Below are 14,736 nucleotides of genomic sequence, written 5' to 3' on the forward strand. Positions count from 1 at the left end.
GGCACAGATTATTATTAATGGAAGTTTGACAATAGACTTTAATATTGAAAAAGGAACAAGACAAGGTTGTCTGTTATCCCCATTGTTATTTATTTTAACATTAGAAGTCTTGTTGAATACAATACGGGACTCGAGTATCTTGAAAGGAATAGTGATAAGGCAAGAGGATTACAGAATAAGGGCATTTGCAGATGATCTGGTTGTTACCCTAACACAGCCGATGGAATCAATAATCCAGATGAAAGACATTATAAAAGATTATGGTACAGTATCAGGATTTAGATTGAACCAGAAAAAAACTAAGATGATAGTTAAAAATATGACACAAGATCGAAAACACAAACTTGAAAGCAAGGCAGGTTTTGAGATAGTACCAAAGGTTAAATATCTAGGAGTTCAGGTTGCAGAATCAAATATGAAACTGTTTCAAAATAATTATGAGGTGTTGTGGCGAGATGTACAGAAAGATATGGAGACTTGGAAAAAACTGCAGCTGTCCTTACTTGGAAGAATAGCAGCAGTTAAAATGAACATTTTGCCAAGATTTCTTTTTTTGTTTCAAATGATTCCGGTGCTTAAAAGTGATAAACAACTGAAAGAATGGCAAAGTGGACTGAATAAGTTTGTCTGGAATGAGAAAAAAACGAGAGTGAAACTGAAAATTATGCAAGATGTTCCAGAAAGGGGAGGTCTTAAACTTCCAAACCTACAATTATATTATGAAGCAGCAGCTTTGACCCAAGCAAGTGATTGGTTTGGAAGGAAAAAGACTGGAATATTGAATATAGAAAGTTTTGATCTTGAATTTGGTTGGCATGCCTACTTATTTTATGAGAACAAAGTGGATAAAGTATTTAAAAGCCACATACTTAGAGATTCCTTGATGAGAGTTTGGAAGAAGCACCGACTCAAATGGGATTACAAAATACCGCTATGGCTGGATCTTGGTCATATCATGTGGAATACAAATATAATGTCACTCGGGGGGGTTTTATATAAAGAAGTTCTTTTTGCAGGTGTGGGCAGATGGCAACTGAAGGCTTTTTGGATAAAAATTTGGTGGGTTATGCAGAATGTTTTGAAGAAAAAAATTCAGTTTTCTCCACAATTGTTTTTATTGGGTATAGTTAAGGGTTTTACATTGGGTGAAACAAAGTTGATATTGTATATGATAACAGCAGCAAGATTACTGATAGGTCAATATTGGAAAAATGAAGCTATGCCTACTATTGAGGAATGGACTTTGAAGATGGCCAGCTTTGCAGAGATGGCGAAGATTTCAGCATATCTAAAAGATCGCTCACAAAAGACTTATGAATAGGAGTGGAAAAATTGGATAGATTATGTGCAGAATAAATATCAAACTAGGAAATATCAGATAGCTTTTAACTGAAAGTATTATATAAAGATAGAAATATTTGAATTTTGTGAAGATGTGAAAAATATATAGGGGGTTCAAGTTTTATAAAAAGGGGATTTTGATTTGGATTATATTCTGTGGAAGTCCGGGGGGGTTAGGGGGGGTTAGGGAGGGTTAGGGAGGGTTGGGGGGGGGAAATGGGGAGAAAATGTAATTGTAAAACTTTTCCAATAAAAAAAAAGAATATCATAAACTTTGTGCTTTAAGTTTAGAACAATCTCTATTTATAAGATACCTCGCTTACAAGCGTAAAAATATTGTTCTCATAATGTAGCTGTGGTTTGTTTATATTCTTTGACTATTATAAAATGAAGATTATTTTATAACATATTGGTCCTAAATCAGTGAAACCAGCACATAAATAACACAGAAGATAATCAGATTGTGGCTTTATGAAAACTTCCATTAGCAATAAAAGTGAATTAAAAAGGAATATAATAATTGCATAATGAGCAGGTAGAATCTCCTTTTCACATTAATGTATTTGGGTCTGAAATCTCAATAGAAGAATTGTATTACCCCTTAATTGGGAAAACTTGTTTAATTTAATCAGTAGTCATGATTTCCACCAGCATGATGGCCAACATATCTAAAAGAAAAAGATTCATATATCAGCACTCGGTGTCTTTCACAAATGGTGAAACTGTTTGCTTGCCTCCAAAGACTAATCAACACTCTGTAAATAATCTGAAACCTGGAAGCACTTTTTCAATAAAGAGGGGAAAGAATAGACATTATAAAATCAATAAGGCTTGTTGACAAATGAACCCAAGTGTGCATTTTTGATACAGAGGTACAAAAAAAGTCTACATTTTAGTTTCACAAAGCAAATCAAGTTTTATGTTTTATGGAGGTGGAATAATAGGCCATAAGACTTCATAGATCATACTAAAGAATTCGCAATGTAGCTTTCTAGTCCTCATGGTGATAAGCCTTTTTTTTTTTTTGCTTTGTTTATGGTAAGCAAAAATTGAATATCTTCCGTTGGTTGCTGAAAACATTTGGTATTCAGTGTCAGAGACCCTCCAAATAAGGCAGTTTTATAATAATAATAATAATTTTTAATTCATGTTTAATGAATAATAATAATAATAATAATAATAATAATAATAATAATAATAATAATAATAATAATAATAATAATAATAATAATAATAATAATAATAAATAAAAATAAATAGAAATTCTAAATTTGCCGGACTTGAACATTTTGACTCTACAAAAAACCACCTTACTCGGAACAGCTTACATCCTCCGACGATACCTTAACAGTTCCTAGGTCCTTGGTTAGGACTCGAGCTGCTGAGCTATTAACCAGCCTCAAAGGCTGTGAATCTCACTAAAGATTAACCAATAAATTAATAATAATAATAATAATAATAATAATAATAATAATAATAATAATAGCACACTTACATGCCTAACAAGATCTAAATTACATTCATCCATTTATTTATTTATTTATTTATTTATTTATTTATTTATTTATAGGGCATGGGAAAAAGAGAAAACGAGAGAGAGGCAAAAAATTGAAACTATGATTAAACCACTTCTATATAAAGTATAGTTAATCTTATAACTTGGTGTACTGTTTTTCTGGTCAGTCAGATTTTTCACTTGTATATCCAGATGATGCTTTTCTTTTTTATTTTTGAGCTATCCAGAGTCAACAAGGAGTCAGGCATCCTACTATATTTGTTGCAGGTAAATCATTTGGAATTTTGCCACCTGTTATAAATCTTAAATGGCTCATATAAGTAGAGTTTTGTTTAATGAAAATAAGCTTTTCTTTACAATGTTACCAGATCTTTTGAATTTAAATGCATTGTCAATAATCAGTCAAATAGCAGTATTCCAATATCTAAGGAGCTGCCACAAAGAAGAGTGGGTCAACCAAAGCACCTGAAGGCAGGGCAAGAAGCAATGGATGGAAACCAATCAAGGAGAGAATCAATCTAGAACTCAGAGGAAATTTCTTGATGGTAGAAAAAATAATCAATGGATGATTTACTTTCAGAAATTGTGGATGCTCCAACACTGCAGACTTTTAAGAAGAGATTGGACAACCATTTTCTGAAACGGTATAAGGTTTCCTGCTTGAGCGCATGTTTGGACTAGAAGACCTCCAAGGTCTCTTCCAACTCGATCATTCTGTCATTCTGTGATTCTAGCAGCTATACTATTTCTCTGATTATTATCAGAAGTTATTAAAATTTCAAATTCTTGCACTTATTATTTCACATTATCAATCAGTGTCAGCAGGTGTTGGCTCTTGAACACCTCCTAATAGGCCAGTTTCCCTCAACCCAGAATCCTTCAATCATATTGGACTACCTGTTGTGGCCCAAGGAGCAGGCTCCAAGGCCCAGGGGAATCAGGGGAGGCCAGGTAATACCATTGCCAAACTTCTTGATGCTTCCCATCCTGAAGAGACCTCTCCCAGCATAAGTAACAGGAAGCAGGAATGACCCCCACCATCTTAGCACGAAGACCCCCCCCCCAAACCACTCCAAAGTAAGTAACTTATAAGTCACAGGCCATCCTCTCCTGATTGCAGCAGGCTGGCTGCCCCCTCCTTGCGCCTGTTGTGCAAAAGGAGCTGCAGCTAGGGCCTCCCCCAATGGGAGGGAATATCAATAATGTCATAGTCAAGTTGCTTGAGTCCAGTTGCTTGCACCAAGCCTTCTGCTTTTGATGACTGCAATGGTTGTCCCTGTTTTCTCCTTGGCAATTCCAAGATTTCAGTACTGTATTTTAGAAGAGATTGCTTGGTTCTGCTTCCATCTCTTCTTTGGCTTTTGAAAAAGGTGGCGCGCATTCACGTATTCCCATGCCTTCTTCCACAACAACCCTGTTCCTGCTTGTCTTGCAGACATCCTGTCTGTGTGCTCACCCCTCCTATACCTTGCTCTCATTTCTCTGCTGGCAATTTTTCATTTTAAAAAACACACCCTTGACACTAGCTGCACGCACACTTACGCTTGCACCCATCCCTGTGCTCTGCTGGTCACGAGGAGATACGAGTACCGTTATGACTGGAGAATCTGGAAGAGTTATACAACCTAACGGTAAGATAAGAGGTTACAAATGTCTGTCGTAGATTTATAGCTGGCAGTAAAAATGATGGTAAGTGTTGCTTTTTACAGTAAATAAAAATCGCAATCACGCTACAGGAGGAGCCATTTTCAAATTACAGCAAGTGTCTCTAAATGGAAAAAAGAAAGACAGAACCAGTCTACGGACTCTGGGAAAGTAGAGGAGGAAGAAAGGACATCTCAGTCCAGAGAGCGGGAGCAGAAAGAGACTCAAAGCAATTTTGCCTTAATTGTGCCAGGTGTAAGGTGAGCAGGAGAATTACTTTGACAGGCTTTCATGATGCTACTGCATTATGCTCCAAGCAATAAAGCACTTTCAAGAAATCCAAGTGGCTCTTGTTTCCTGAGTTTTCCAGCCTTGCAAGGGTTGACAAGTCCTGTTAGGCAGGAAGATAGAGAAAAAAATTTGAAATCACAATATATATGTGTGTGAATGTGTGTATGTATATATATACATATACATACAGTACATATGTGTAGGTAATGCAATATATATGTGTGTGTATGTGTGTGTCTGTGTATATATATGTATATATGTACAGGTAGTCCTCAAGCCCAAAATTTCTGTTGTTAAGTTTGTTAAGTGAGTTTTGCCCCACTTTACAACTTTTCTTGCCACAGTTGCTAAGTGAATCACTGCAGTTGATAAGTTAGTAGCCCAGTTGTTAAGTGAATCTGGCTTCTTCCATTGACTTTACTCGTCAAAAGGTCACAAAAGGGGATGCCATAACCTTAGGACACAGCAACGGTCATAAATATGAGTCATTTCCCTGGCATCTGAATTTTGACCACATGATTATGGGAATGCTGCTAAGGTTGTAACCGTGAAAAATGGTCATAAGTCACTTTTTTCAGTGCCGTTGTAACTTTGAACGATCAGTAAATGAACTGTTGTAAGTCAAGGAGTGTGTGTGTATGAAAGATAATTTCTTGAAAATTGTACATGTTTATGGATTTTTGAGCTTAATACTAGGACCCACTGTCCTTATTTTGGTCCTGCTAGCCTGACTTCAGAAGGTATAGAATTTCACTTAACTGGATTAAAAAAAGGAGTGTACAATTTGATTTAGATGAAGGAGAGTAATGAATATTTAACAGCCTTTGATACTTGTTATGGAAAATGAAAGTGTGCAATAATGCCTTTTGATCATACTAATTGCCCTGTAGTCTTTGCCAGATTCATGATATTTTCCCCAGATATTCTGGACAAATAAGTTGTAATTTACCTGCATGACATTTTGTTTCTTATAAAAAAAATCCTTCCCTAAACCTTATTCACATTATAGGTAGTCCTCGATTTATAAGCGGTCACCTAGCAACCATTCAAAATTACAGCAGACCTCCCCAGGACTCCTTACAACCTGAATTCAAAGTTCCAACGGAAGCTCCCTCCCCACCTCCTGAAAGTCACATGATTGAATCTTGGGTGCCTGGCAACTGGCACACATTTGCTGTGTCTTCTGGTCATGCGATCGTGATTGACAAGGTTTTTTGCCCCAAACCGACATTTACTTCAGTTTCAAGCAAAAAAAATGCCCATTGTGGACATTGGAGTCACTTAACAACCATCATATTTGCTTAATGATGGTGATGTTTCACTTAATGGCTGCTGCACAAGAAGTTGTAAAACCAGGCATGGCCGAATGGTGACCCACTTAACAACCAGCATGACTGATGATCCTAATTCTGAGCTTAATTATGGTTGTACATTGAGGACTAGCTGTAGAAATGTGCTACGATGCCTTGGTAAAACAAACCTTATGCTAAGATGGAAAAGAGTTCATCTGATCTTTCTGCCTTAGACTACTGGAATCATTGCTTCTTGAGAGAAGGAATGAAGAGGGATTCTTTTAAGGAGAAACCTAGGCATTCCTGGCCAGCACCTAGAAATATCAAAGATGTCTAACATTTGGGGGAGGAGGGGTTGCCAACTTTTACAGGGATTTTACTTCCGATTTTGCCCAGTGCAAATGAGGCCACTGACTTAAATTCTAATGAAAGAGATCCAAAGTGGTCTATTTGAGAATGAACAACCTTTCTGAGCTTGAAATTAGCTTCTCCTCCCAGCCTCTATTCCATCATTTTGATCCTAGCCACCCCTTTGTTGATGGGATGCCCCGAATCAGTGGTGGGTTTCACTTACCTTTGCTACCGGTTCGCTCTCGCGCGCCACTTCTACACATGCGCAGAAGCTAGAAAATTCATTTAAAAATACAGAAAAAGAAAAGGAAGAGGAGTTGGAAGAGGAAAATTTAAATGAGAAACAAGAAATTAATAATGTTGAAGAGAAAGTATTTAAAAAATAGAAATCAGATAGAAAATTTCACAGAGCATATTTGATGACATCCAGGCTGGTGGGTGGAGCCTCCCGCCACTGCCGCTACCAGTTCGCCCAAACCGGAGCAAATCAGTAGCAACTCACCACTGCCCCGAATGCGGCTTTGAGGGCTGTTTTTCATGCTTCAGCAAAGCAGAGGCAGGATCTGTGGCATTGTCCATTTTCTTATAGACTCCTTCTCCTGACTGAGTAGAACTATAAGGCAGTAACCCCCTATCTTTTGATCACCACAGACCAGTTCCGTGGAGAGAGGATTTTCCATGGGCCGGAGGGGGCGTGATTTTGTGTGCTGCCTGCATCCCACAGATGCAGATGGGGCTTTTTTTGTTTGCACGACCTGGTTCCTGGCATGCCACAGCCCAGCACCAGTCCATGGAGGGTTGGGGATCCCTACTATAAGGTCAGTGATAAGTAGTTGTTAAGAGTTAAAAGAAGTGAATCCAACAATGAAGCTATTTCTTACAAGGAGCACATCATCTGACGCAAGATCAGACTGATGGTAAGAATTTTGAACCCCTGCAGAAAGCTCACAGACCCAGCTCACATCAGTACAAATTTTCTTTCTTTAAGTTCTACATTACTTACGTTCCCTCCTTGCTGTTTTTATTTATTTATTTATTTATTTATTTATTTATTTATTTATTTATTTATTTATTTATTTATTTATTTATTTATATTTCTATACTGCCCTTCTCCTGAAGGACTTATTAGCTGAATAATTTTCACAACCCAGGTGAAGCTGTTAAATATCGTAACCGAGTTAACTCGCTGCAGATAATACTTTAATTTGACTTAATCATCTGCTTGTGACTGATCAGTTCTTGAAATAATATATACACCGTTGTTGGTAGAGAATATATATTCCAAACCAGGAGCTCTGTGTTAGGCAAAGTGATTCAATTTTTTTCAATCAAGGGGTGGCGATCATATTTAAAGTTCAGCCATCAGGGTAGGGGAGCAGCTACCTACTCTGGTGCCATGATTCCTTTTTATTGCTGCCTATAACAAGATAAAGGAGCCCTCTACAGGCATTCAGAAGCTTAGTAAATGCAACACGAGAGAGAATGAGATGCAGCATGAACAAGGCAAATTCCTTCCTTGTTCTCAGTGTACGGGATGGAATGTGTGTTTGTGTATGTGTATACAACTACATCTATCTATCTGTCTATCTATCTATCTATCTATCTATCTATCTATCATCATCTATCCACTGAAACAAGATTTCATAAATATGAAATTAGATGTGTGCGTGTGTGTGTTTGTGTGTGTACATTAGAAATCAACATTAGCAATAGCAATAGAACTTAGAGTTATATACCGCTTCACAGTGCTTTACAGCTCTCTCTAAGCAGTTTTTCAGAGTCAGCCTATTGCCCCCAACAATTTTACCAACCTCGGAAGGATGGAAGGCTGAGTCAACCTTGAGCCAGTGAGACTCAAACTGCCAAACTGCTGGCAGTCAGCAGAATTAGCCTGCAATGCTGCATTCTAACCACTGCACCACCACGGCTCTTAGGGGGAGAAAAAGGAGTATGAGAAGCAGAAAAAGAACCAGAGCCTGAGGGAGGAACTGGAGAGGATGTGAAAAGCAAACGCCAAAGTGGTTCCAGTAGTGGTGGGAGCACTCAGGCCTGTGACTCTTAAGATGGGAGAATGGCTCCAACAGATCCTAGGAACATCATCAAAGCTCTCGGTTTAGAAGACTGCAGTGCTAGGAACAGTTATGATACAGCGCAGAAACCTCAAGGCTCAAGGCCCATAGTAGAGGACCCAAGATTGAGGAAGACACAGACCACCCATAGTGGTGAAAAGGGAATTGTTTTTAGGTGCCTAGTAGGCATACTCATTGCACCTGGTCAAGTATGTTGCAGACCATGTCAGTTAAAGTGCAAGTACTTTCTTTTTATTTGGGATGATTTGGTTTAGGATATTTTCTTTCTTCATTTCATTCGCTTGGAATCAAGGATAAAAGCATCTAAAGAAACAACTGGTCCACACCACGAAATTTCAGCCCTTCTGGGTCCATAGCCAAATCTTGTGAGATTAAAAACATGGATTTTGTGGCATAAGTAATTTTGAATTCAATTCACAAAAGTGTAGAGAAGACCATCAAACATAATATACATACATACACACACATACACAAAATATATTTATATTGTAAAATACATATATAATGTACAAACACATTCATATATATATTAATGCGCACACACATACATATACATAAACAGACTCTCAAAGAATAAGTCTAAAATATCCATGGTGGAACTTTTGGTATCTTCAACTTTCTGCCTAATATTGGCTGAACTGGTATGTAATTTTAAATATTTCTGTTTATGTATTCAGTTTATGTTGAAGTCCTAGACTTTCCTTAGTTCTTTCAAATCAGAAGGTGCCACATGGGCTGTCTAAAATGTCAGCTGAGGTTTTTTAAAAAACAAACAAACAAACAAACAAACAACAGATGGTTTAAAGTATTATATTGGAAAAGATTTCATCCCATAATGCATTTTCTCCGGTTATATGAAACATTTTATAGAACATGACACAGCTACAGTAATGTTTCTGCTAGGATCTGATGAGATCAGGTGTTACAATACATTCTATTTTGTTTCAGTGTCATGCTGCATAAGTAAAGATTTGTCTCTCAAAACAGGTAATAACATGTCAGTATTTTGAAAGCAGCCCATTTAAATTAGTAGTTTCTGCCATGTTTTCCACTTTCCCCAAAGGTTTGCTACAGAAGCTTATGAAGGACACCTGAGATCCATCCAGATAGAGAGAGGTGTTTAAATAAAGGGAGAATGTCAAATCAGTGTCAGTATCTGATGTGAGGTGGGTTTTTTTTTTAATTTTCTATACAAGAAATATGTTTTGCTTTGTTGTTCTGTATTATTGTTCATGTAATATGATGAACAGCAATCAATTGATAAATCCATGACTTTTGTTGCTTTGGTTGAGAGAGAGTGAACAAGAGAGATTGTATTGCTGTAATAAATGGTGTAAGACAACTTTTACATTCCTAATATCATGACTGGCCCTAAATACTTCAGAAATCAGACAAGAGAAGCATAAGTAAAGGAGCCAAGTCAGATACTGCTCTGCCTGCTTCTTCAAAACTGTCATTTTTTTTTTCAAAATAGAAGAAAGAAAACATTATTAGGACAATACAAAGCATTTGAAAAAGGTGTTTTGCTTTGTACATATATTATTGACTTATACCCTCATCTTTCTGTCTATTGGAGGACTCAAGGGTTTATACAGTTTTATATACCATATACTATGTAAATATGTAATATATATAAAACAAAATGGAATTATGATAGCGAAAAACAAAATCAAACACAAGGTCATTATAATAATAGTGAAAAATCAAAAGAGACATTATTTTTATCATCTATTTAAATGCTGGGAGTCATGGAGAAAATCACTGAGAGTCAACAACCATTTGATGGCACATAATCTCCCAATCAAATGCTGAGAGAGGGGAGGGCAAATGTACCTCCTTAGGGATAACATTCATGGCCAAAGAAGATGACCCTGCATCTGGCCATAAGAGGATCTTCAGAAGTGCCTCTCTTACCTACCTAAGCCATGGTACATAAGTTCCTAGTGGGGGAGCAGTTTTGTAGGTAATCAGACCCTCAGGCTGTAAAGACTGGCACCCTTCCTTAGTTTGGCTGATACTGCAAAGAGAAACCAACCAGGTACCTCCTTTTTCCTTTGCACTGGGAAAGAAACTGGAAGCTGAAGTAATCTGTGAAACAAAAATGCAATATGAGCAAACTATGAGGATGCTGCATTCTGGACCAGTTGTAGCTTCTGGATGGTCTTCAAGGGCAGCCCCATGTACAGCACACTACAAATTCGCCTACACTAGAGGTTCCCAAACATTCTCAGCCAAGGCCACTTTAATGTCTCAACAATTTTTCAATTGTGTTGTGGCACCACAGCACACAATATGGGAAATGTAAACTTAACAGGCAGCAAACTCATAAAGGCACTGTGGGATATATTTGAAGGAACCATTGATACTACCCCAGCAGTTTGCACAGTGACCAATGGATGCCAGGTGTCACTGTTTCCCTCTAAAATATTAAAATATTCTGCAGCATCCATTTCAGTTTGTCGTGGTGCCCCCAAAGAACTATAACACAGTTTGGGAACCCAAGGTTTATACTACAATTTTCAAAATATAGGAAACACTGCAAAACAGAGTGGGTTTTTTTGTTTTTGTTTTTGTTTTTTAGCATTCAAGAGCTTCAGAAGATGCAAAAAGGAGAACTGAGGATGGCATGCAGCCTGAGATTACACCTTATCATCCCTGCTTAGGAGAACATGTGAAGTCAGTCATTTAAGGTTTTTGGAACAAACCATAGTTAGCAGAATTGAAGTTCAGCATGGTGCATTAAGCCCACCATAAACTTAAGCCAAGATGCAACAACCTGTTCCATCATCAAAAACTATGCTTTACAGCTATATATTTAGAAATCTCAGGAGTGAACCATTTTTGGTTGTTGCACAAGGCTATCTATACTAGAGTTGTGAGCACTGAGGAAAATATAACCTGGAGCCTATGGGAATATTCACACAACATCTATTGCAAACTCTCTACAGCAGGGGTGTCAAACTCAAGACCCATGGGGTGCTTGGATCTGCCCCATGGGAACACCCTGGAAACAGCAAAGGACCAGCCCACAGTGCCTCTGCCAGTGAAAATGGCACTCAGGAAGGCTGCGCACAGCCTTCCTGAGCTCCGTTTTTGGCTGTGACTGCCTCCTGCAGCCCTCCACCAGAGAAAATGGAGCTCAGGAGGGCCATGCGCAGGCTGCAGGATGTCGAGCTGGTCACGCCCACCCTGGCCACACCCACTTGGCCTCCTGAGGTCAAACACAATGGCCCTCAATGATGCAGCCCTCAATGAAATCAAGTTTGACACCCCTGCTCTACAGTATCTCCCAGGATCCTGTGGCTGTTTTCTATATAGCTGCAGCATGATTCCAGGAAAAGACACATTTGGGTCAAGTTGACAGACATTACATATGATCTAAAGGTTTTTTTTTTTCCTCTTGGAAACTGAAGGGGTCTATGTAGGCACTGATTTGAGTCAGACCATATTCTCCTTCAAGCAGACCAGATGCGAGGCCCGCAAGGTACACTAGATCAGGATACCAATCCCACAGGAACATTACAAGTATGTTTATCAAAATAAGCAACAGTAACAGAATCTTCCATGCCTTGTTTTGATTTTCCTTCCTTCCTTCCTTCCTTCCTTCCTTCCTTCCTTCCTTCCTTCCTTCCTTCCTTCCTTCCTTCCTTCTTTCCTTCCTTCCTTCCTTCCTTCCTTCCTTCCTTCCTTCTTTCTTTCTTTCTTTCTTTCTTTTTATTTATTTATTTGCCAACAAGTACAAGGAAACAAGTAACAGTATAGACATAGACATGGACGCATGAAAATTTTTTGGCACAAATAAAAGGATATAAATAGGCAAAACATAGCCATAAACACATAAAATGAGTACATATAAATGGGAACAATAGGACAGGGGCACGCTGGTGCACTTATGCACGCCCCTTTAGGGACCTCTTAAAAAACATGAAAGGTCCAAGATAGACAGTTTAAGGTAAAAGGTATGGGAATTAGTGAGACTAATAACAGGATCAGGTAAAATGTTCCAGACATTTGCTACTCTATTGCAGAATTTCCTACAATCAAGATTAGAGCGAATTACATTAAGTTTGAATTTATTGATAGCCCTTGTGGTTGAAATTAAAGTACTCATTTACAGGTAGGACGTTTTGGTAAATAATCTTATGAGCTAAAATTAGGTCAGAATGTAGACGGCATAGTTCAAGGCTATTGAGGCCTACGATTTCAAGTATAAGAAAATTTCTTATACTCGACTGAATCAAAGAGGAACCAGCCTGAATACTTCTGAATAATGCCATGCTTCCCAGAGTTAAAAAACAAAACAAAACAAAACATTTCAGCCCTCTATGAATCTATAACATTTATTGTCTATTCCCTTCAAGGCCATCTCTCTGACTCTCTACACTAAAGTAGAGGGGGACATTCATAAAATATGAATATCTACAGTACATCTGAGGCCTTGTAGGCTCTATGCGGGGCCCCTGCTTGCTTCTGCTCTGTAAGAACAGAAATATATGTTGGCTCAGTTGGCACTCCAAAAGTAAAAGTGATGACTACAATCCATTATTTGGTTTGTAAGAAGACCCACTTCAAAAAGATAAACTATTCAGCACGATGGGGCTTGTTCTCAATTATACATGCTTGGATCATTAGAGTCAAGGGAATCTAACTTTATAGGGTTTAGAATACTGTTTGCTGTGGCTGCAATTTAAAATCATATCCATCCAATGTTCAGAGAAGCATTTCAAAATGCAAAGCTGTAGAGCCACATGGCAAAATGCATTTATACAATAAAGCGAAACACTTGATAAAATCAGTATTTGACAGATACCAAAAGAATGTTTACAAAAGAAATTGAAAGGTGTGGGATTTATTGAAAAGACATCTGTCTAGTATGGTATGACAGGCTAATAAAAAAGGGTTGGCTAAACTTTTTTAGATGAACAAAACTAATCAGATTTTCAGACATATGCTTGATTTTTTTTTTAAAACGTTCTTTCTTTTTCTCCCAGAAAGGGGACAGAGAGAATTTACGAGTGCTCCATTATTCACATCATTTTTAAGCTTCTGTCAACACTTTGCTGAGAAATATTACTTGTTTTCACCAAGCTGATTCTTTAAAAAAAAAAAAAACTTATAGATATTCACAGTCCAATCCTTGACTCATCTACTCAGAAATAAGGGGGAGGGGGAGGGGGAGGGAGGGAGGGAGGGAGGGAGGGAGGGAGGGAGGGAGGGAGGGAGGGAGAGAGAGAGATCCTCAAAGAGGCAAGGTTTCATGTTTTAATTAAGCCAAGGGTTTCAAAATAACGTAGCTGCCCCATCGAAATGAAGACAGCCATGTTATCTTATTTTCCATTTTGGGGGATAATGTTGCAAGGATCAAGTTGAAACATTTTTCAGAATACAATGACATCGATTTGTCAGCCTGTTTGAAAAAAAAAACAAGGACCATCTATGGAGGAATATCTGCATTCAACAAGTCAACAAGTCAACAATAGATCTATTCAGTTGTGCTTTGTTTTACTTTGTTTTTCAGTCTTACAATGGACATACCATTTTGTACACGAGCCTGCTTTTCTGGGTGCAACATGGAATATGAGTTTTACCTTTCAGCTTCATCAGACATCAGAAATGCAGATAAAGGCACAGTTGCTCCAAATAAGGTTTCCCTAAGTATAATTAAATTTTCTTCGCTACCATTTCTGCAACCATTAAGTATATAACACTAAGATGTTATTGTGCTGTTATTTTTTAATAAAATTGATTGAAAATGTTATATCTATCATGTATTTTAGCAGCTACTTTGGGCCATAACAAAATTAGAAAGTGGTCCTATAAAATAAATATCTTTGTTTTCTATATAATTCATCCAATTGTTTTGACAACTTATATCTGGAATGAGTGCAATATGAAAGTGAATCATAATATGGCATGGAAGTCTTCCAATTTTGGATTAAATAATGGGAACAAATCAACTGAAATATTCTTCATATAGCAACATATATAATATCTTCATAGAGGAATGGGAAATGATAAATATATTCATTTATCCGAGGTTATATAGGAGCTGGTTTTGTTTTGTTTTTAGACTTAAGCAAAGGAAATTGTAGCCATATTTTTCTCCTTTGTTAGCAAACTGGATTTTCTGCAGATGTCTTGTATAACATAACAATAAGAATGTTGAACAGAAATTGAAAAAGAGACATGTTAAAGATCATATTATGAATTG

This window comes from Pituophis catenifer, unplaced genomic scaffold (genome assembly GCF_029215685.1).
Source record: "Pituophis catenifer annectens isolate HBS135680 unplaced genomic scaffold, rPitCat1.0.hap2 SCAF_1, whole genome shotgun sequence".
Classification (NCBI taxonomy): domain Eukaryota; kingdom Metazoa; phylum Chordata; class Lepidosauria; order Squamata; family Colubridae; genus Pituophis; species Pituophis catenifer.